Source organism: Lissotriton vulgaris, chromosome 11 (genome assembly GCF_964263255.1).
Source record: "Lissotriton vulgaris chromosome 11, aLisVul1.2, whole genome shotgun sequence".
In the NCBI taxonomy this organism is placed as follows: domain Eukaryota; kingdom Metazoa; phylum Chordata; class Amphibia; order Caudata; family Salamandridae; genus Lissotriton; species Lissotriton vulgaris.
In genome coordinates this window covers 205,189,181-205,213,962 of record NC_141699.1, presented here as the reverse complement: position 1 = coordinate 205,213,962, position 24,782 = coordinate 205,189,181, and positions in this window count along the sequence as shown.

Here is a 24,782-nt window from a genome sequence, read left to right as displayed (position 1 = left end):
ATAATTTAGTCAAAACATTAAATGTAGCACTCTTTTGATTTTTAGTTTCGTACGGGACTTAATCCTGAAAAATAAATTGAAGAACAAAGCATACAAACAGCCAAATGTGTATCTAATCTTATTAATGATACCCAAAGTAATTCTGAACACACAATTATCTTGGGCAATATAAATTTGTAATTTATTTACATTATATATATATATTTCAGAGCAGAGAAAGTAGGGGGTTGCTGCCAGGTGCAGTAGAAGGTGCAAAGGTAAGTGCTCAAGTGAAGAGAGGAAAGGAATTGAAAAATATTTCAAAGGAAAATCTTATACTTTTTACAAAAGCTAAGGTTCTATTCTCTTAGCTAGGAGAATAGAACCTTAGCTTTTGTAAAAAGACACACCCACACCTCTTCCTTGGACACATGAACATGACTAAGCCTTTCAAGACTTACGAAATCCTCTTTGCTCTGCACCAGTATTGGGCACACCTGATTACTCTAAACACTTCTGCTTCTACACCCATGAGCGCTCAGGATGTCCTCTCTCGGTCCTGACCCAAATTCACAGCACCAAACGATGCCCATGCGCTTACTTTTCAGCCACCCTACACCCTGTAGCCCGAGGTCCACCCTCTTGCCTTAGAGCGGTTGCAGCAGCAGCCGTCTCTATCCGACAAAGTGAAGGGATTGTGTTGGGATCTAGATTGACTCAGACAAAGACACAACACCTCAATAGTGCACGACTAACAGGAAACAAACTTACACTGTTAGCACCCCATATCATGCTAAAGAGGTGTGCGACCTTGAATCCTGCCACACCAGACCCTGATAACCCAGACATTCCACATGACTGCCTCTTTTGAACAGAAGAACAGACTAAGGGACGGATATACTTAAAAGACACAACTCTCACGGAACAGGATGGACAATTGTGGGTGGACTGGTCTTGTATTAACCTATCAAACGGTACCACATCTGCTGCTTATGCTGTCACTACTACCAATACAATTGTTGAGACTGCACACATACCCCAGAGATCAGCCCAGGCCGCGGAGCTTATAGCTCTCACCTGTGTTTGAATCCTTAGCCAGGATCTTGCTGTCACAATCTATAACAACAGCCAGTACGCATTTGGAGTAGCCCATAGTTTTTGTATCCTCTGGAAGGAGAGAGGTTTCTTAACATCACATGGTACGCCCGTTCAGCATGGTGACCTAGTCACTACATTACTCCAAGCCTTGACACAACCCCAAACATTAGCTATTGTTAAATGCAACGCACATAAGAAGGTCACAGACGAAATAGGACTAGGAAATGCTTTTGCTGCCAAAAAAGCACGGGCTACTGCACAGGAAAGAATACATACTCATATGTACATAGTAAAATCCCAAGCAGAGAAGTGGCATGATGTTAGGCAACACCATATCCGGGACATCCAGTCCACTGCCACCTCTGAAGAACTTCAAAATTTGGAGAAGGAGGTCATGCTTGATGAAGAAAATTGTTGGCTATCCAAAGATGCAGAACTTTGGAAATTACCAAACGCTTATCTTCTCCCATTGTTGAACATGACTCATTTGCCAGCACGCACCAATGCTGCCACCATGACTAAAATATTACAGGAAGTGTGGGATAACAACCAAGTCCGGTCTACTGCCTCCAGGCTGGTCCAACAGTGTTTGGTTTGTCTCCCCTACAATGTAGGTAAAGGGACTCCGGTACCTCGGCCAGGATATGCCATCCCCATATCCCCTTTTGAAGTACTGCAAATGGATTATATCCAAATGGAAAGATGCAGCAACCTTAAATATATTTTGGTGGTTGTTTGCGCGTTTAGCAAATGGGTGGAGGCTTACCCAGTCAGAGACAACATTGCCCTAACCACCGCCAAGATATTGCTGAAGGAATTCTTTCCCCGCTACGGCCTTTGTCGAGTCCTATGGAGTAACAGTGGGAGTCACTTCATTTGAGAAATAGTCAAGCATATACTATCAGGATTAGGGGTTCAACAAAAATGTAATGCCGTCTTCCACGCCCAATCAGCAGGCCTAGTGGAAAGATACACTGCAACAATCAAATCCAAGCTAGCCAAAATAGTAGAAACTACGGGGCTGAAATGGCCAGATGCGCTACCACTGGCTCCTCTATCAATAAGATCTGACCAGCATTCCTGCACCTCATTGACTCCATATGAGGTGGTCTTTGGACGGCCAATGAACATTTGGGGTGCCCCCACTACCACATTGTCTGATTCCTCTTGTGAATTATTGAGTGATTATTTGTCTGTACTTACACGAACTTTGTCTTCCATTCATCAGCAGGTCCAGGAAGCATTGCCTGATCGATCCACCGGGCCGGGACATGCCATCCTACTGAAGATTTTGTTATGGTAAAGAATTTTGCTCGAAAGAAGAAGCTGGAACCCCGGTGGAGAGGGCCCCTGCTAGTCCTTCTGACCACTAGAATGGCCCTGCAAGTGGAAGGCAAGAAATCCTGGATACATGCTGTGCACTGCCGGAAGATCCCCAGCATCACTCAAACTGATCCTACCTTGTCCACCTACAAGGAAGTTTTAACGTGCGACCCCCCTGTGTGTGGTCCCCGGAACCAGAACTGGAGTTATTCAAATATGACACAGTAACAACTAAAGAAAGATACAACCTCCGCCCACGCACGGCCTCTGGAGCTCCAGCGACCGGACAGGGGAGGTGAGCCAACAGTCGCAGGGCGGTAATATTATCTGGAAGGGTGGATTGGTGCTCCAGGTAGCGGGGTACTGAGAAACGTAGCCAGGAGAAGCAACCACCAGCTACTGGCGGCGCGTAGGGCTCACCTTTTCTCTCCAACAGCTGTAGAGCCCAAAAAAGACTGATTATGACCAACGACAAAACAATGGAACTTTCCAACAAGAAGATAGCACTATGTAACAAACTGCATAATAACAGGTCAATAGCTTTGACGACAGTTCGCCTCCTCACTATAATCTTCGCTATCCTCTTCTGGATCATAGAGGAAGGGGCACCAGCCAAGGATACCATATTGCCCATTGATGTCACGCCTCCTGAGCACTCCCATGTCTGCTTCTCCCCTTATCTCCAAAATAGACAACAAGAGTTCTGGAACAACACCTTCATCCAACTGTTGGGTCTGTGGTCTCCTGTCTCACTCCACGGAAAATAGCATACCCTTCCTCCCTTACACCTACTCTATACACGCCTCTTGCGCTGCCTGGATGTTGCTCATAATGGATGCCCATTGGTCCAGCGTCCTTGCCAACATCACTCTCCAACAATTGCAAGATGAGTGCTGGCAGTACAAAACAGAAAATGCTGTTTGTCCAAAGAACAATTGTAGACGCATGTCTGAGGATAAGAAGGAGGAAATGCTGGTATTCGACTCTACCAGTAGAATACGGTTCTCCTGCTCAAAACAGGGACACCCACCAAGCAGACCCCACCGCTAGCTGTTGTCTGCATTCCTGTACTAATGTGTATCAGAGGCTTAGGTATTGAGTCAGTTGGAGACAGCTCTTGTGCAGTGACAACAACTCTGAATACAACATCTCCACCGCCCCTTGTTGCCTCCCCAAACACCTACTTCGTGTGTGGAACAAAGGCATAGACTTGGCTTCACGAGAACTGGGGAGGCACATGTTACATAGCTTTCCTCCTTCCCCCTGTCTACATTGCTTCTCCTCTTCATCATCGTGCCCACCGCAGCAACAATGTGGGTGAACAAACAGACACAACCTTTTCTACAATTCCTGGATGCCATGAAGAGCATCCTTCCCTTCTGGGGACGAATAGCAAACAGCGGAGCCATTCGCCACCTCACCAGAGTCATGGAAGCCACCGTCAACATCACAGCTGGAATTTTGGCAACAACACTGCAGAGCTCCAAGCGGTACGCCTCGTCACTTTACAAAATCGCATGGTCCTTGATGTCATATTGGCTGACCGTGGAGGAGCATGCCGAATCATCGGCACCAGCTGTTGCATTTATGTTCCAGATCATTCATTGTCTGTTTACGAGGCTATTCCCGCACTCCATTGAATAGCCTCTGACCTCTATCAAGATACAAACTCATGGTCCCTTGGTTCTTGGATATGGCAACTTCTGCTGACATGAGGATGGAAGGTTCTAATGATCATCCTGATACCTCTTGCCCTGGTTCTCTTTTGTTGTCTTTGCCTTCAATGTGGTCCCCTACCCTGTGGCCTCTGCGCAAATGCTATCAAGTCAGTCCCCGTAAATACACAGGTCAAGAACGATAAACTAAGGACTGAACGCGAGACACAGCTGTTGATTAACATTGTAATTGACTAAAAAAAGTTTTCTTAATGGCAAAAAGAGGGACTGTGGAAAAGTAGGTCTGTTATCTTTCCATTCACTCTGCCATTTTGTGCTATACCCTTCATGACTGACCTTCTCTCTGTATCACAAACAATCTGGAGCTCCACTTTTGACCTGTCACATTCCTGCACGGATGCTCACACCTTGTTCATGTTTTAGCCTGCCACAAACTGACGAGCCCATGCTCAACCAGTAGGACAGGGAGTTTCCCAGATGTTTATCATCCTCACCCTGCACACTACACCCTGCAGGCGTCCAACAGCTACCTTCTGCAGGCCCATCATATTGACCTCTGCTTGCTGTGTAATCATTCCTCTCGCCTGTGCCCTGCAGGGGTCCAACAACTACCATCTGCGGACTTATCAGACTGAGCTCTACTTGTCGTATAAACATGTTTTTTGCCTACACCCTGCAGGGGCCTCACCACTACCATCTGTGGACTTATCAGATTAACCTTTGTTTGACACATAATCATTGCTTTTTCACCTATGCCCTGCAGGGGCCAAACAGCCACCACCTGTTGATTGTATCAAAACTGACCAATTGCTCGACTGTAAATTATTGGTGTTTGTTATTGTTCACCTAGCACGCACAGGGAGGGAATAAAGGGTATATAAGGTGCAGAACAAAAGCACTCATTAGACTGCCTCCTCGGACAGCTATGGGTGTCTGTTGTTGAGGCTTTCTCTCTCATGAGATAGTAATAAATATCCTTTCTCTCTGGCTCCAGCATTGGTCTCAGTTTGTATTTCGGACCCGTGGACTTTAGGGTGACCCTGCACCTTTGGTGGTCCCCCCCCAAAAAAAACAAATCCACAACCATGGCACTCAGACCAATCACACTGCTGCCATGCAGCTTTGTGATTAGGGGAACCTGGCTGATTCCTGTTCCTGCGCCGTGGACGTGAACAAAGAGGATGGAGAAGAGCTGGAAGCCTGGAAGGTAGGTGCATTTTTATTAATTTTTCCCACCTTTTCTTTTTTTAACCCCTTCGACGCTCATGTCGAGCTCAGCTCATCGTGAGTTACGCCTGTCGTACGCTCATGACGAGCTGAGCTCGTCATGTAACGCAGGTTTTTTAAAACTCAGCGCACATCGGGAAAACGGTTAACACACCTTCTCCGCTCACCACTACTCCCCGGTAGTAGCCGCTACTGATGTGATCATCTATTATATGGGATAAAGTACTCCCTGGCATACATGATAAGGAATTAGTTACCACAGAGTTCCAAAACTTTATAATGGTACTTTGCCTTCCGCCTCACACCTCAATAGGCTTATGGAAATCTTTGATGACTTGCAATATCTTATAATTTATGGCATAATTAATTTTATCTCAAGGCAAAACCGGGGAGAGGAAAGAGGGTTTAGAAGCTAGATCCCCCCTCCTTTCATAAACTGTAAATCATCCCAAATTAATGGGTAAAGGATCTAGCAAATGGTTAAGGTTGGCTATCCTAATCAAAATTGATGGAGAAAGCCTACAGGAAAGAAACATTTCTTGAGTCCCCTCACTCACCAGGGTTTCCCCACAGTGACATGCTTCATCATTGGGGCCATCTCTGCCCTATACGGGCTGAGGCATGCAGCGACTTGCGAAAATACATAGGAGCACTTAATGGAAGACTATGTGTAGTGCAGAAGTGCAGTGGAGTGGGTTAGGTGAATAAAAATTCCTTCCTAGTGGGTGAGAAAAATGTATTGTTGCTCCTAGATTATCTATCTATCTATATCTAGATATCTAAAACTGGGGTAATACCACGGATCCTAACTGTAAAGGGCTAGTGATTCTGGTTATGTGTCAACAAGTTTTAAGCGTCCCTCAAGCTCTTCCTCAGGACCACACAGGGACCAGCCCTGTGTTTGCCACTTTTAAATGAACCCTAATGTGGTGCTATAAGCAAGATAAAATAAAAGTGAAGAACGCTGCAACTAATAAAGCATGCGTTAATTACATACATACGATCAAGGCTTGTCACGCAGTATTTGTTTTGGATAAAGAAGATAAAAAAGTTAAAAGGCCACCTCTCTCTGTTAGAGTCGGTGGGTATGCATTCATTTGATGTAGGCATCTTCCATCATCATATACAAAACTCCTAATTAATGCGTGCACACATTCAGCTCTGCGTGAGTTAAACAGCATTCTGAAAGTAGGTGTAGCTTAAAAGATTGCATTATTGTTCAACAAGGAAAAACACACACATATCGTGACTACATAACATACAATACACATATAACACAAAGTGATGGTAGATTTGTCCAGTACATACTTAAGTAGAGCAAGATTGTGCCCCATGGACCGTGGGGGGCAAAGTACTCTTGAACCTATGTCTGGAGAAAGGGAAAATAACAGGGTAAATTGCGGGAAACCTTATTGTCATGAAGAATTGAATCCAGCCAGGTTCTGTGTTTCATATGCCTGGGGAGTAGCCAAAGCCTGTTGAAAAAAGGGTTGATCACTTACTCGCAATGTGAGCACTTCACAGATAAATACCTAGACACGTCTCCCCACCGGACCGCATATTGCAGTTTTGGTATAAGGAGACTCGTTATGTAGTTTCCATGTCCGGGCTGAGTCATAGCCATGTATTAGAATGACTAGACCACGCGGAGGGTATAAAGATGGCCGCTTGTTTATGGCAAATTATATTGGCCATTTTTCATGTGGTGAAACATGTGTGTGGTTCGTATAAATGCTACAAGCTGCACATAATGAGAATCAGTGTTACGTATGCTTAGCGGAATTATAAGCTACCGCCCAGAATATGTAATGTCAAAGTACCACATAGACCATGTGTTCATAATTATGTTAAAAGCGCTATGTTGCAGCATTAACGGAATTATGAGCAACCGCCCAGAGTGTGTAATGTCTAAGTACTGCATAAACTATGTGCTCATAAGAAGCGCTATGTTGCAGTATTATGTAATTTTTTTATATGTTTAGCGGTTTTATGCGCTGAAGTGCTATCAATGCACTGTACAGACCATGTGCTCGTAAATGTCTGAAGGCGCTGTGTTGCATGTTTATCGGAATGTTTTAAGCAACATCAAAAACCCAACATAAACAGTGTGCTCGTAATGTTGTGATGTTGGTATATGGAGCCTTGTAGTCTGGGCTTCCTTCCCTTAGAGGCGAAACTCCTGGAATATAAGGAGCTGTTGGCTAAACCCCGCTTTATATGGCTCATGGAGCGGGATTGATAATTAAACATCACCTATTTATTGATGGCAAAACAGGGTGATCTCTTGTTGGAAGTTGGTTTCCACGGGACAAAAAGGTGAAAATAGGCACACGTTTAGACAAATCAGCTGAACTGTCCCCAATGGATATTATCATTTAGACCATCTGTATCTTAGCGCAGTTTGAACACCCAACATTGTTCTCTTCCATGTAGTTTGTTGTCCAAATTCTCTGTGCCGCTGATGTGTTCCGGCACTACCCATCTCATGTCATTTGGAGTATGAAATTTCTCGAGGAAATTTGTACTCATCCTAGTGGTTGCGCGTTTGTACCGTATATAGCTACGATGTTTCACTATCCTAGTGCTTACTTTCCTGGTAGTCATCCCCACGTAGTGGAGGTTGCATGTGCAGGTGATAAGGTAAACCACACCTGTTGTGTAGCAGTTTGTGAAACCTCTTAATTCCTAAGTTGCGTGGTTGCTGAGTTTGACTTCTTTAGTAGCCGCTGTCAGATGGCAAACACTGCAAATACTGCATGGGTAATGACCTTGCAGGAGAGGGTGTAGCCTGCATACACTGCCAGTTGTTTCTGTGTTATCGCTGGATTGTGTGTGTACTAGATAGTTCTTTAGAATTCTTCCCCTTCTGTGGCTAAACATGGGTGATGTGATACTCAGGCAGACACTATTAGGTGTACGCCAATGTTTTTTGACTATCTTAGTCACTTTGTCTGATGCTACATTAAATGTCATGATGCATATTGGTCTCTTGTTCTCAGAGTTGGATTATTTTGGTTTGTCTTCCAATAGAGCATCTCTATGGTTATTGGAAGCCCTCTTTGTTGCTTGGGATACCAAGTGTTTGGGATATTTACGCGACACCAATTTTGTGGACAGGTCCTTTGCTTGTGTGTTGTAATCTACTATGTCCGTGCAATTCCTTCTAAGGCGCAAAATTTGCCCAAAGGGGAGGTTGTCTTTTAGATGTCTCAGATGGAAACTGTCATAAATAAGTAAACCGTTCCTTGCCGTAGGTTTGAAGTGAGTTGTGGTCGCCAGGGACCTATTTCTTGCCAGGATATTAAGGTCAAGGAACACCAGATTTGTTTGGCTCATGGTACATGTGAATTTAAGGTAGGGGTCTTGTTGGTTTAACCACTCTATGAAATCGTTGGCTTCTGTCTCATTACCTTCCCAAATAAGTAACACATCATCTATGTACCTTTTCCACATGCGCACCCCTTTTATGTGTGGGTTCTCATTATTCAAGATTTTATGTTTCTCTAGGTGATGCACATAGAGGCCTGCTATGCTCGGCACAAAAGTGCTTCCCATGCTGGTACCATGCTGTTGGCGGCATAAGGTGTCTTCAAACCTGAAGAAATTCTCAGTAAGTGCTAGCCTACAACATTACAAGACTACGTGCCTTGGTGTATGGTAGATCCACTCTCTCTCAAAAAGTACTTCCTCCAGAATTTCTAGTGTCTCCTTGTGTGGGAGGCTAGTGTAAAGGCTTTCCACATCTAACCCTATAAGGATGTTGTTTGTAGCGTCAAATGGGATGTCTTTTAATAGGCATAGTACCGCTTTAGTGTCTTTGAGGTACATGTCGGTGTTTTGAATGATAGGGTGTTTAAATGGTACTGGCCTTTACAGAATGTACCTGCGCACTGAAGTTCAGGTCACAGACTAACTCTGCCAACATCCATCCTTCGTCCACTACTTTAAGGAGGTAAAAACCTTTTCTTTGTGCAACATCTCATCTCAGTGTAATGACCCGGCTGATGGGCCAGTACGGAAGTACTCCATTAAACCATGCCATCTCCATCTCCACACCAACTTGTTCGCTAGTCCAATCACTTATCTTGCCCTATTACTATTGCAAACCCCCACATTGGTGCTGTATCCATAATTCCAGCTCTAAAGATGCACTGCTAACTGGAAACCCCTTTTTACACAGTGCTTCATTGAGTTGTAGCCAGTTTCATTCCTTATAAGTGACATACATATATAGATATATGTGAGAGTCTGTGTACTTGGAAAAGCATCTCTTCGTTACTGTCAGAAATTGGGTTATTAATTTGGTAGAGCTGAATTGTTAAACCTTTAAGGCAAAAAGGCATCAAGGAAAAGTAAAGAGCCATTGAAGGTGTATGGTTTAATAGGACCTATGCATGATTTTAGGCCACACTCAATGTCTCCAAGCAGATTGCCACTGGCAACATGATTCCCTTTAGACTTAGTCACTGAAATGGAAGTCAGAATCCTTCAGCAAGTTAGGGTTCAAAGCTGAGACTGGTGAGGGTTCACCAAAGCTGTATATGTAATTGTTGAGCTACAGCTGAAACCCTTTGTTTTTGATGCCAAAAGCACAAAGTAGGATAATGCTAAATTTCTCAGCAGCTGGGTTTGCTTTGCCCTATACATAGATGTGCTGCCTCGCCCTGGTCCAAGAACTTACCATTTGGCAACTATTTGGTGAACAAAATGTACCAACAAAAAATGGTTGGAAGCTGTAGCTGGACACAACACAACAAGGCAAATTCCTTTCCTGCAAAGTCCATTTGTACCTGTTTTCAGAGTGTCAAAAAGCCTCAAGCAGGAGAAACTACATTTTCTTTCCAGCCATGTTGACTGCCCAAGGTATGACCTCCTTGGGCAATCTTCATTATGTCGTCCTGTTTCTCTCGAAGTTGAAAAGATGGCCAAAACCCACTTTTCTCCTACTGATGGGATGATTCTTTCTGGTCAGTCCTTCCGCCCTTAGATTCTCAGTTCAGGCTTCTAGGTATCAGTTCTTTCATTAGCCAGGGGTGCTGCACAGTCTAGTCTTACTTAGCTAGCTGGGCCATTTTGGAGTCAGGAGTCCTTCTGCTTTTTGTGTTCGTGGAGAAAGCAAAAGAGAGGCTAATAACATATCCTTAGAAAGCAGCTCCAGTCCCTGGGTTCCAGCATCAGTGTCCATGAATCTCTGAGTCCTCTTCTTGCATGAGTAGCTAGGGCAGGGGTCTTCTTTCTTCCAGCAAGCCCTTCTTCTTCAGCTGCATCTTCCTAGGACAGGAATGTTCTGAGGAGGTGTTGATGAGGTGTCAGATTGATCCTGTGTGCTAACCAGTGATTGGAGAAATATCTCTACTCAGTCTTGACTACTTTCATGCCCTGTCTCCCTTTGCAGAACTTCCTCTTCACCTTACTGTAAAATTACCCAGGATCCCCAATTTCAAAATTTCAAACCCCCTTTCACACCAGGATCTTCACCTCCCCAATCAATCTCCTACTTAGATGAACACCTCTTCCACCTGAACAGGTCAGAATAAATTCTCCCTGCTGCTGGTAGTAGGCCTAAAAGGTGTTGGACTGAATGGGAGGAGATTTTGTCAATCCAATCTGGGATCAGCAAGTCAAAACAGGAAGCAGTAAGGCTGCCCTTTCTTCTTCCAGCTGCTCTGTAGCCATCCTATACTCCTAATCCCTGCTATGTGTCACGTAATTAATACCACCCTATCCTTCTTGGGCTCAGAGATAAGATATTTTCTTCTGAGGCAGGGTAATACACTCTCCGAAAAAAAGGATGAGTATTGACATCTAGTGATCAGACCAAAGTGCATTTTATAGTTACTTTTACACTAAACTTATCAAAAAAATGAATTTCAACATTAAATAAGATTTTGAAAATTAAGTGGAAAATAACTGCATTTCATAGCACTTTCCCAAGTACAAATGGAAAATACTGTAATGCCCCACAGGCTTCTGCTATGGAAAATGCAGTTATAGCTGCCCAGGGGAAATAGTTGTTAAACCCTCTGTCACAGTGAGGGCTCACTTTTTAAATAAACAGTGCACAACTTATAACAGTGCATCACTTTTTCTATCTTAGGCACTCTGCCTTGGGGACTTACAATGCACTCACTGGGGGTGAGATATTAATATATACAAATAGATTTCCTTACATGCCAATGCACCTTTGCTTGCTGTGGGTTACTGCAGTGTCTTTAAACTGCATCCCAAACAGAGCACTGTGGTGTTCCTGCCAGCCAATATATTTAGTTCTTTCATGTGGGTGGTGTAGATAAACACTACAACTCACTACCCGTTGTTGGCCCTGTCGCCCTTTGTTTACTGGTTGGGGCAGGGGCTGTTGGGTCTCACCTTGCTTCCTCTCAACTCTCGTTTGTTGTTTGTTGGGTGTCTTTTTGGCCCTGTTGGACGTTCTTTTCGTTGTCTGCTCGGGCACACTCTCGGTCAGTTCCTCTGCAAGGTGTGTAGGGGCTGCTTGGTGGTGCTGGGTGTGGCAGCCTTCTGGCTCAGTGGGTGGACTTTTGGGCTTTTTGTGCCCTCTGGGGTGCTACGTCTTGTTTTGGTCCTCCTTGTGTCAGTTGTTTCTGGTGGTGTGGTGCTTCAGTCCCCTTCCCCTTCTTGGTTATGGCTTTGGGCTTGGGGTCTCTGTGGTGTGCCTCCTTACCGGCATTGGTTTTGTTTGTCCTTGCCTTGTCACCTATGTGGCTGGCTCCCTTCCGCTTGCTGGTCTTGGGGGTTCGGTCAATGGGGCCTGGGTGCCCTGCTTTCCCTTTTTTCTGTGGTTGGCTACTTCCTTGGTCTCTTTGGTGCCTTCTCCTTTCCGGGGTCCTGGTTCTCCAGACCTTAGTTTGTCACTGTTGGTATGTCCTTGGCTTGCTGGTGTGTCTGGACGCTTTGGGTTTTCTTCAGTGTGTGGCTTCCTCTATGTCCTTCTGTTGAAGGCAGTCTCTGGTGCTTCCTTGCTGGCTTGGAGGCACCATGCAGCCTGTCGAGGCCAGCCCAGCAGCCTGACGGAATCCTGCAGAAGACCGTAGCAGGAGCAGCACCCAGTACACTTGCCTCATTCTGTCGGCAGGCATAAAATAGAACAGGCGGAATGCTGGGTAGGTACTGGTTAAGTACTCCAAGTGGGGGGGGGGGGAATAGGGGCCCCAGCACCCCTCTGTTCCGTTTTCTGTCAGGGAGACAATTATCTCAATATGTAATGAAAGGGATGAAAACTGAAGGAACCTGGGGGTAATGGGCATTTACACTATTATTCAGCACCCCTGGAACACCTCTGTTTGACAGAAAGGGTGCCGAAATCATGCATATGTGCACTTTATACCAGGACAATTTACCAGCTCATCAAAGATGCCAGCTACATGCTCAAAGTAGTGTCCAAGTAGGGTCAGATTTGCTAAGAAGTCACAAAACACAGATCAGCAACTTTGGTTGCTCTGCTGCCTTTTGTGAAAGGTAGAGTGCAGAACAGCACCATATCTACTAAGATGTGGTGCTGTTTTCCTCGCTCCCAGAATGCAGCTCACATTCAAAGTAGGAAAACTGAAGAGAAATGAAAGCATTTCTTCTGGTGCCTGCATCAAGGAGGCTCATAATTGTGGTGCAAATCCAGGAGTTTAAGGTTTTTGGTGCAAATCACTGTCTCAGCTGCGGGCCGTGGAGGGAGTTGCGGTGGGGCAGGGAGGCGGGGAGGGGGAGGGGCAGGGTGGAGAGGGCTAAAAACCGGCATATGGATAATTACAGGTAAGTAAACAATTTAAATAATAAAACGAATTTCGTAGCGCGCACTGCATCGCAAAATGCGATGCAGTGCGCGCTACGAAATTCGTTTTATTATTTAAATTGTTTACTTACCTGTAATTATCCATATGCCGGTTTTTAGCCCTCTCCACCCTGCCCCTCCCCCTCCCCGCCTCCCTGCCCCACCGCAACTCCCTCCACGGCCCGCGGCTGCACTGTCTATGATTCTTTGTAGATAAAGACTTGGGCCTAGATGTATCATCGTTCCCATTTGCGATTTCTTAATAGCGATTTTTACCGAATCGCTATTAAGAAATCGCAAAATGGGATGTGTGTTTAAAATCGCTTTTTTTTGCGATTCCTTATTATTCCTAATTTGCGAATTCGCAAGTTGCGACTTCGCAAATAAGGAATAATTTCCCATTCATTCCTATGGGCCAGGAGGCCCATAGGAATGATTGTGAAATAATTCTCAAATTGCGAATTCGCAATTTGCTAATCGCAATTTGAGAATTATTGCAAGGGTGCAGGGGTGTCTCATGGACACCCTGGTGCACCCCTGAAACTTACATGTGTGTGCATATGGCCCACATAGGGCATGTATGTGTGCCACATGCCACCTTCAAAATTGCTTAATTGTGAATTTTGAATGGAATTCACAAATTAACACCAACCTGAAATTGGTGTTAATTTGCGATTTCTTAACCTGAATTCGCAAATTGAAATTGCTTCATACATGGCATTTAAGGAATCGCAAAATTGCGATTCCTTAAATGCTTAAGCAAAATAAGGAATCGCAATTTTTTGCGATTCCTTATTTTGCTAATTTCTCATACATCCCAAAAGATGCAAAATGTCCGTTTGCGATTCGTTAAGGCCGAAATTCGCATAACGAATCGCAAAAGGCTTGATACATCTAGGCCTTGGTTTAAAGCCAATGGGTGGTTGCTTTAGAACGTCCATGCACAACCCATGGAACACCCCCTTGACCCAAATAAAGAAAGGCAACGGATTGTGAAAATGTGTGTTACTTTTCCATACTATCGAACATAAGTCCAGGTTTGTGTCTAAAGGTAAGTGGTGACCTGTTCTTTCAAATTAGACAATCGGCATACGCCCAAAGAAGTCATTCTGCTTGACACATAGAGGTCACTAATCGAGGTGATTTTGCTTGGGTCAAACGAAATATCACACAATCCTATTGTTAGTAACTTTTTGGACATCTTCAGATATTAGTTTTGAATTATTATATACACAGACATTCACAGACATGATACAATTCAGATAAACTCACTCAAAGGGTTCAGATACCTAGTAGTACACTTGTAGAATCATATTTACCATAAGTTTGTAAGCTCTAATGTCTTGACTGATCTGGTAGCTTGAATTTATTCCTTTTCAAAATATCACAGAGGAAGAGATGTCTATTTCGATAAGTAAAGTTCAAAGTTCAAAGTTTGCTTTATTCGGTTAAAAATTTTAAAACCATCAAAGCACATACAATATTTCATTTCACAGTTGATCAAATTTCCATATCACAATTAACACAACTAAATATATTGCAATATAAAAAAGGGCTTTACAAATATCAAACACTTATACAAGCTCAAAAGTTTGTCACCCAGTTTGTTAATTATATAAAATTCCAAAATTCATCTGGTAATCGTCACTAATAAAAACTTTCTACTATACTCCAGAGTAAAACAGACAAGGGCAGAGAAAGGTGATTAGGGTAGCAATATTTTCTTGCGACATCTCACAGCCAATATAATGTAGCTTGCCACCCCAAAACATACCAAGGCAGACCCAAGCATTTGTAAATAGACCAGGGCTGGTCTCACCTGCTCAAAATTACAACCTCTCCGCAGTGCTGCAGTTCATAAAACTTGCAGAAAAAGATCATGTGAAGGACGTTTTGCTCCGAATTATTATCACATGGGCACGGGCCCAAAGTCCCACTTTTAACAAACCCCCTGGGGAAAGATAACAACCATGGTAGCATATTATGTTTAAACCTTAACAAAACAAACAGATGGAAAGGCTTGCTTGTAAACTTTTTGGACATCTTCAGATATTAGTTTGGAATTATTATAGACACAGACATTCACAGACATGATGGAATTCAGATGAACTCACTCAAAGGGTTCAGATACCTAGTAGTACAGTTATAGAATCATATATGCCATAAGTTTGTAAGCTCTAATGTCTTGACTGATCTGGTAGCTTGAATTTATTCCTTTTCAAAATATCACAGAGGAAGAGATGTCTATTTCGATAAGCTTTTTCTGTTGTACTGCTGGATGATTTAATCATTTGTAGCATGAAAATGCATAGGAGTTCTACGTTTATAAGTGTTGTGAGGCCTCTTCCATCTTTGCAATTACTGCACTCATCATAAGGAAGAATAGTGAATAGAGATTTCAAGTGAGCTAACACAACTATACAACTGGGCAAGACGGCACGATCAGGAGAGAATAAATGAATTACAATTTTAATTCAGATCGTATGGTTTTAAAATTTAAGTCCATATATCACCTCCTGATACGTTAAACTTATGGACTGCAAAAAGCCCATAGTGCATGGAAGGTTTAAATAAAGGTCAAGTTTTATATTTAAAAAAAACATGCACTGAAAAAAATCATACAGAAATGTAATAGCAGTTAGATGTTCTGTATCACGGAAATTATTTTTGACAAGCATACCATTTTCTGCAATACATTCATGAAAAAAATGCACTGGGCCCTAGGCAGCCTCTTACTTTTTTTGAAAGATTTAAAGACGTCCAAAGACACCAGATTTATGAAGATTTTATTGTTGCCTAAAAAGTGTTAAGACACCCTTTCCTAGCGTAAAAGCCTCTTTCATAGGACGGTATAACCCCCTTGAAAGCATATCCTTTCAACAATAGGATTAATTGTGACTTTATGCTTTTAGATATGAAGGGGGCTATTTACAAAGGCGGCTACAAATGGAAGTATTTTAAAAGTGTAATTTAAATTTACACTTTTAAGTAACTTTACTATTTCGCAGCAGCGGCCCGTCCATTAGAGCAGAGGAGTATCGCCCCCATCCCCCTGCTGCCAGTGCCGCAATAAGTGAAAAATAAAGTGGTAATAAAATGAATTTATTAACATTTAATTTTTCCATTTTCCCGAGTTGTGTTTGGGGTGTGTGGCCATTGAGGGTGACTGACAACAGGGGAGTGCTTTTCATATTTAAGAATATTTACTTAAGGTCATTCAGTGCTTTGCCATATACATGGTGTTCATAATTTGCTATGCATTTTATAGTGCATATTTCCTCTAAAAGCAGAGAAAGTATCAACAAATTCTGCTGCATAGCAGTGCTAAAATATTCTGTGCTTTAATGCAGAAAATAAGGCAGCACACGTTAGGGTGGGGGATTCCTATTATAAAGCATGGCTACTTAGCGGCAAAGTGCTTGCACGGGGAAGCTAGAACTCTGGAACGCCACTAAAATGTTCTCTCTCTATAAAGTGGATTAATTATTTGTGCTGCACAGGCCATTAAGGAGATGGAAAAATGCTTTCCATTTTAGACACATTTGTAGAGAAAATATTACAAGGTAGAAAAAAAAGTACGACATTTCACGGATCTGTCAGTGAAATGAGCAGGAATCAAAACCCAAAGTAGTTAGATAAAAAAAGTTGCACGGCATTAATAATTCTGAAAGATACACGTGACCACGTAAACAGTAAGCCACGCAGAGACAGCTAAAACTTGCAGCACAGGATAACACAAATCCCAAAGGGAATCTGTAGCTTTAGGTGAATAGGTATGACATTCGTTCATGGAAAATTGACATGCATATGTCTTTTTTTGGATTACAGCTAGTAGGAATTATCATAATTTCACATTGTCTAATTGGACGTACTTAGCATAGAATACATTTCGAATAAACGTGAGTTGTTGCCTAATAAACGTTATCTTGTTCTACTCTTTGTAATATCATTTTAAAGGGCAGGAGTTGTTATCAGAGTGAAAACTGTATAACAGCTCCAAAAGTGAACTGAGCGAGGGGGAGAAAAATGGGACTCTTACCTTGTTTCGATGGTTATCCAACTGCCAGGTGGCTAGTAATTTCAGTGCATTATGCATCCAAAATGAGAGCATTGCCAAAGTGACTACTGTTTTGAGCCTGGTTTGAAGTTCTTATTCCACAAAGTACATTGTCTAGCATGAGTCTCATTGAACAATTAAAATGTGAGGGCACAGTGTATACGTTTTAAAACTGCAAATAAAATAATATTTGCTATCACAAATATTGTTATGTTGCTAAAGCCTACCAATTTTTTGAGTTTTAGACTGCGCAAACTCACTATGAAGGTAGTGGACCATTCAGCGGCGGCCTCTTCATTAGTGCGGAAGAGCGCGCTCCCCGCCACCACCCTCAAATAACGCAACAATAAAACAGGTTTTATTTTAATCCCCTGTACATGCCCTGAGGACTCTGACGAGTATTGGGGGCGGGTCATGGAGTTGACACTATTGGGGGGGGGGAGAGGTAGTGCACTCCCTTCACTGCACATGTGGAGTTGGCTGGCCTTCTCCGACTGGCCAAACCCTCATGCACAGTGAAGCTCTCTCAAGCCCCCGCTGCTGTTCTGGGGCTGGAAAGAGCGGGCTCAGGCTTCCAGTCTGCCTGGGAGCACAAGTTGCCAGCGTTCAGACAATTCACAATGCAGTGTTCATGGAACATCAGGATTGGCTGCAGTGCAGTCTGGAGCCTGTGCCCAGAAGCAGGAAGATCGCGATGCAGCAGGAGATGGCGGCGGCGATAAGGTAAGTTTATTTTTTATTTTTATGTTTTATTTCCCGTACCTCCCCACCCACCTCCCTCCCTCCTCCGGCACACCGCGCCACTTTGGCAGGGGACGGGCAGCTACTGCGATCATTTTGCACAAGCACAACTTACATTACATAAAGTCATTTTCTTTTTTCTAGTCACAAGGCTATTATGTGACTCTCCCAGAACCACAAGATGTTGAACCAACATCAAACCTGGTTCCCCACTGCCAACACCGATAGCTCTGTCCGTAACGCCACATCCTCTCCCCTTTCCAGCCGCCATCTCACGAGTGATTTTTACCTTTTGTTCTTTCATAAGCAACTTCTTATCACATTATAGACACGGTTTGCACACATTCATGAAAAAAACAGGGCCATATTCATGACCAAGTCACGCAGTGCAGCGCAGCAGCTCAGGGAAAGGGACAGGAAAAGGGCAGAATGCACCCTATTTAAGGCAAGACTGCCCCTTCCCATCTGCTGGCACCCTTTTGGCTGCCTAGCACCAACTCAGGCACCCTTGCACTATAGTGCAACGGTGCCTGCTTTGTAAGGAAGATTGTCACAAAAAGAATCTCCTGATGATTATTTTCTCTTTCTATGCGCACGGCAGAATGCCACACACATAGAAAGAGGAAAAAAAGGAGAAGGAATAAAAATATTACTCTTCATTACGCCTCACCTGGGGCAACATAAGTTTTTGGAGCATTCCCAGGTCTACCACTTCTGGTAAATCTGGGAATGCATAAAAATCCATGGGCGTGGTGTGAAAACACCCACGCAAAGCCCATGGAACGTCTCCCTGGTGCAGAGTAATGTAAGGTTTATGAAGCAACTCGGCACCACGAAGCTGACCTTGCATGGCTGCATAAATCTCATTGTTGTTGCATTGGTGCAGGAGCAACGCAAAGGGTCTTGTATATATGCCCCTTAATGTTTATTGCTAATGTTATTAAACTTGGCACTGTAGTTTCTTAATGCATTTTAAATATTGATGCTGATGTATTTAACACCTGTTCCCCCCTAATAAGCCTGGTTTTAGTTTGTAAATACCTTGAATCAATAGGCATATACAACTGATCAGTGCAAATATATGGAATGCACAACAAGTAACAGTGTAGTGCGGTCCAGTCAATCAATCAATCAGTGATTTGTTAAGCGCACTACATACCCATGAGGGTCTCAAGGCTCTGGGGGGAAGGTGGGGGCCGCTACTGATGGAACAGCCAGGTCTTTAGTGTCCTCCTGAAGGTCAGCAGGTCTTAGGTCTGTCGTAGGGTCAGTGGGAGGGTGTTCCATGTCTTTGCGGCGAGGTGGGAGAAGGATCTCCCGCCGGTGGTTGTTCTTCGGATGTGCAGGACGGTGGCGAGTGAGAGGTCGGCGGAGCGTAGCTGCTGGTTAGGGGTGTAGAAGGGGAGCCATCTGTTGAGGTAGGCTGGGTCGGTCTTGTGGAGTGCCTTGTGTGCGTGTATGAGGAGCTTGAAGGATATCCTCTTGTTGACGGGGAGCCAGTGCAGGTTTCTCAGGTGGGAGGTGATGTGGCTGTGTCGTGGTACATCGAAGATCAGTCATGCCGAGGCGTTTTGGATGCGTTGTAGTTGATTGATGAGCTTGGTCGGGGCTCCCACATAGAGGGCGTTTCCATGGTCGAGTCTGCTGCTGACGAGGGCCTGGGTGACTGTCTTTCTTGTATCTGTCGGGATCCACCTGTAGATCTTGCAGAGCATGCGGGGGTGTTGAAGCAGGAGGAAGAGATGGCGTTGACTTGCTTGGTCATTGAGAGCGTTGAGTCAAGAATGATTCCCAGGCTGCGTGCGTGGTCGGCGGGGGTCAGGCTGCCCCCAATGCTGTTGGCCACCATGAGTCATCCCAGGCTGACGGGTTGGAGCCGAGGATGAGGACCTCCGTCTTGTCTGAGTTCAGCTTCAGACAACTGATCTTCATCCAGTCCCCTCAGTAATACCACTGAGGGGTTCTGGTGACAATAAAACCAGATGTCTGAAGGCTGAGTGGATTGTAAATGTCACAAGAAGCCCTAGAGTGCAGTACTGGACTAAAATACCCATTGCAAGCTGTGCATTTGTTTTACAGTATGGGGCTTATTTATGAGAGCCCTGCGTCACTTTTACACCATATGAAGTAGTACATGCGTGACACAGGGCTCTCAATCAGATTTATGAAGCCACGCAAAGCCACTCTGCGTGGCTTTGAGGGGCCCCATAAATCTTGAGTACGGAAACGCAGCGCAAATCGCTGTGTCTCCTTACTCTGCACCCAGGAGACATTCCATGGGCATTGCAGTCTGTCTTCCCTCGCAACATCCATGGTTTTAGACGTTGCCCCCGATTGGGCATCCTGCAGCACACATAGGAAGAGGAAAAGGCCTCTTAGAATTGTTTCTGTGCAGGAAGGTGCCCCTTCCTGCACCAAAGCAATCCTGCATGCCACGGAAGCACCCTTGCAGCATGTTGTAAGGGGGCCTACCTTGGTGCTCGTCTGTCAAAACGGTGCCAGCACAGGGAGAAAGGACAGGAATGCACACTATTGCATTAATGTGTTGCTTTCCTGCCCTTTCATTTTGGCATAGGGTAGCGCAGCAAGGTGCCTTGCTGCACTGCTCTATGCCAAAATCCTGTAAATAAGCCCCTACATGTTTATGTGGAGGTTAGTTAGCTTTAAGAAGTACTGTTAACACTGATTGGAACTAGAATGTTGAAGTGAAGTTTTCCTTTCATGAAGACATTGTTGATAAAACAATGAAGAATTGTGAGTATCGCAGAGTTTTTGTGATCTTGTTGCAGCAGTAAAAACACCATAATTCTGAAGTCACTGCATTTGTCAAATCAATTGCCCCGTAATTTCAGTAATTTCCAGATGTCATAAAAATGTTTCTATCTATATTGGATGAACATAATACTGCTATAAAATGTGCTATACAATTTGCAATATTTGACACATAATTCAAGCAACCTTACTGTGAAGTTCAGTGCACCATGCTGCACAATCCTAGTAGCCCACACAATGGTAAAGATCTACAGAGTGGATGAGGGCTTTCATTATCATAATGAGATCCATATAGCCATATTTCCTTGTTTCTTTGAAATATTAGTTTACAACTCCAATGTATGCAATCAGAGCACCCAAACATCTATCTATCAATCTATCTATCAATCTATCTATCTATCTATCTATCTATCTATCTATCTATCTATCTATCTATCTATCTATCTATCTATCTATCTATCTATCTATCTATCTATCTATCTATCTATCTATCTATCTATCTATCTATCTATCTATCTATCTATCTGTCTGTCTATCTATCAGGATCCCGTGGACCAAATTGACGCACTGCCCCATTCAAATGTAGTAAGGCCACTCACACACCCACTCACAGACCAACATACCTACTCACAGACTCACATGGACACTCACAGACCCACTCAGACACTCACATACCCACTTACAGACCCACTCAGACACTCACACACCAAGTCACAAACCGACGCAGAGACTCATGCATCCACTCCCAGACACACTCAAACTCATACACTCACTAACAGACCCACCCAGAGACTCATACACTCACTCACAGACATCCTGCAAAACTCATGCACTCACTCACAACCCACTCAGCACTTAATGTATCCACTCAAAGACTGACTCACACTCATGGAGGCACTTGCAAACCCACTCAAATATGCTCACACCTACTCACAGACCCACTGGGTCACTCACTCAGACTCTCATGCACCCACTCAGACACCCAGAGACTCACTACCCACTCAGACACTCATGCACTCACTAACAGACTGACATACACACATGAAGGCACTCTCCAACCCACTCAGACACTCTCACTCCCACTCATAGACCAACTCAGACACTCATGCACCCACTCATATACCCACCCAGGCACTCACGTCCCCACTCACAGACCCACTCAGAGACTCACGCACCCACTCATGCATCCAGTGAGAAACATATGCAGCCACTCCCAGGCCTACTCAGACACTCCCACACCCATTGAGACACTCACACATTCACTCATACACCCACTGAGACACTCATGCATTCACTCACGCACTCACTCTCAAAGTGTACAGGTTACAGTTTGGAAATAAAATAGAAAAAACCTTAGAAATTTGCTGAAAAAAACAAAGGTTACAGGGACATTATAGTTAGGAAATAAAACATTTAAACACATTTGAAATTCACTGAAAAAACAAAGGCGATAAGGATTTTATAGTTAGGCTCAGACTTCACTCGCACAAAACCAGTGAAAATCAGCAGTTATTGTTACCTGAGCTAACTATAACTTATGTTCCCACAATGCACTGCTTATGACCTCTTTTATTACATTATCATCACATGGTCAGTGGCATCACTCATGACATCAAATGACGTCACTGATGACATCATCCACAGAACCACTCACACTCCCATAGAACCTCTCATACACCCACTCCCACTCTCACACAACCCCTCACATACCAGTACCAGTACTCACACAACTATACCATACCAATACTCACACAACAAATCATTCAACTGCAGAGCCACTCACACAACTACTCTCTTCCACTGCCACTCACACAACCACTAACCCACCCATACAGCCACTTATGATTCCACCCATTCACCAATACAGCCACTCACAGATCCAGTCATACAGACATACAGGAGCTTACACACCCACTCATATACCCTTACAGCCACTCACACACCCACTCAATCACCCATACAGAAACTCACACAGCCATTCACTCACCCATACATGTACTCTCTCACACACACACCCATACAGCCACTCACACTGCCACTCACTAATCAATACAGCTACTCACTCACTCGCCTATACAACCATTCACACATCCACAGAACCACTTAAATACCCATTCTCACATCCATACAATCAATCAATCAATGAATCAGGGGGTTATAAAGCACGCTACTCACCCATGAGGGCATAAAGGCAACCACTCACACACCCAACCACTCGCACCAACAGCCACACTCACAGACATTCACTCTCCAAATCAGCTATATACCCACTCACTTACCTATATACAAACTCAAACAGCTGCTCTCTCACCTATACAGCTACGTACACACCTACTCCCTCACCCATTCAGCCACTGACACAGCCACTCAGTCACCCATACAGCCACTCACAAGCCCACTCACATACCTATGCAGCCACTCACACAGCCACTAAGTCACCCATATAGCCATTGCCACACTCGCTCTCCAAAACAACCACTCACACAGCCACTCATTCACCCACACAGCTACCCACATACTTATAAATACATCCATATAGCCACGAACACACCCATAAAACCAGACATCTACTCACTCACTATTACAGACAGTCAGATAGCCATTCAGATGAGAAATGTTAGAAGCAGTATGACTAATTACTAGTACAGAAAGAATAGTAATTTAACTTATGCTGTAGGTTAGTACATATCTTTAAGTCTCAGAAACATTCACGAAACACGTATAGTCATGAGATGATGTCAACAGTGATGTCACTGATCATATCATGAGTGATGTAATATGTGAGGTCATGAGCCGTGCATTGGAGGGGCATAAGTTATAGTTTGCTCAGCTAATTATAACTGCTGCATTTTACTGGTTAAGTACGGGTGAACACTGAGCCTAACTATAACGTCACTAAAACCTTTGGTTTTCAGTGAATAGTTATATATATAAATGTATATATTTATATATATATATATATATATATATATATATATATATATATATATATATATATATATATATATATATACATATATATATATATATATATATATATACACACACACACATATATATATATATGTATATATACATATACATATGTACATTCAGTGATGTCATTTGAGTTTTCATGAGTGATGTCATCAATGATGTCACTGACCATGTCATGAATGATGTTATATGTGACATCATCACTAGTGGATTGCGGGCGCGAGAGTTACAGTTAGTACAACTAACTATAACAGAGAAATTTCAATGGTTTTGTATGAGTGAAATGTCCAGCTAACACCCCTAAAGCCTATGTTTTTTTCAGTGAATTTCTAAGGTTTTTTAAATGCTAATTCCTAATTATAACCTGCTTGAAACCTATGTTTTTTTCAGTGAATTTCAAAGGTGTTTTAAGTGATAATTCCAAACTATAACTTACCTGAAACCTATGTTTTTTTCAGTGAATTTCTAAGGTTTTTTAAAAGATAATTCCAAAGTATACCCTGCCTGAAACCCAAGGTTTTTTCAGTGATTTTAAAAGATGTATTCAATAAAAAAAATTAAATCTATTAATTGTTATATTTATTTCTTTGGTACTGATTTACAAATTTATTTTAGATATATTTATTTTTAGATGTCTTATATTTTTAGATTACATTACACATTATTAAAAAATTTATATATATATATTTTTTGTATATTTTCTAAAATATTTTTATACTATTTTCTGTTTTCTTTTTTTTACAATTTTTTGAGCAGTCCCGCATCCAACTCGCACCTCTCGATTGTTGTGCAGAACTTGGCTGCCATTTTACAATTGTTCTGTAAGATGCATGTAGGGTGTAGGGGTGTGTGGAATTTGCGCAATAGCGTAACGCAAATCTCTGTGAAACGGTAAAAAATCTCTGCGAACACGCAGAAATTCCACGAACACGTGGAATTGCTTGTTCGCAATGCTTTTTTACTGTTCGCAGTCGCTGTTTGCGTGCTTGGGGGAAATATCTCACGAACACACATTTGAGAACGTGAACAAGCAAAAAATTTCGTGAAGTTGCGGAAAGCAGAAGTTTGGGCAATTTCACGTTCTCCGGGGAACGCAAAATTACTCAAATCCTGCAAATTCCACGAGCGGAACAGAATTTACCGCCCAGGC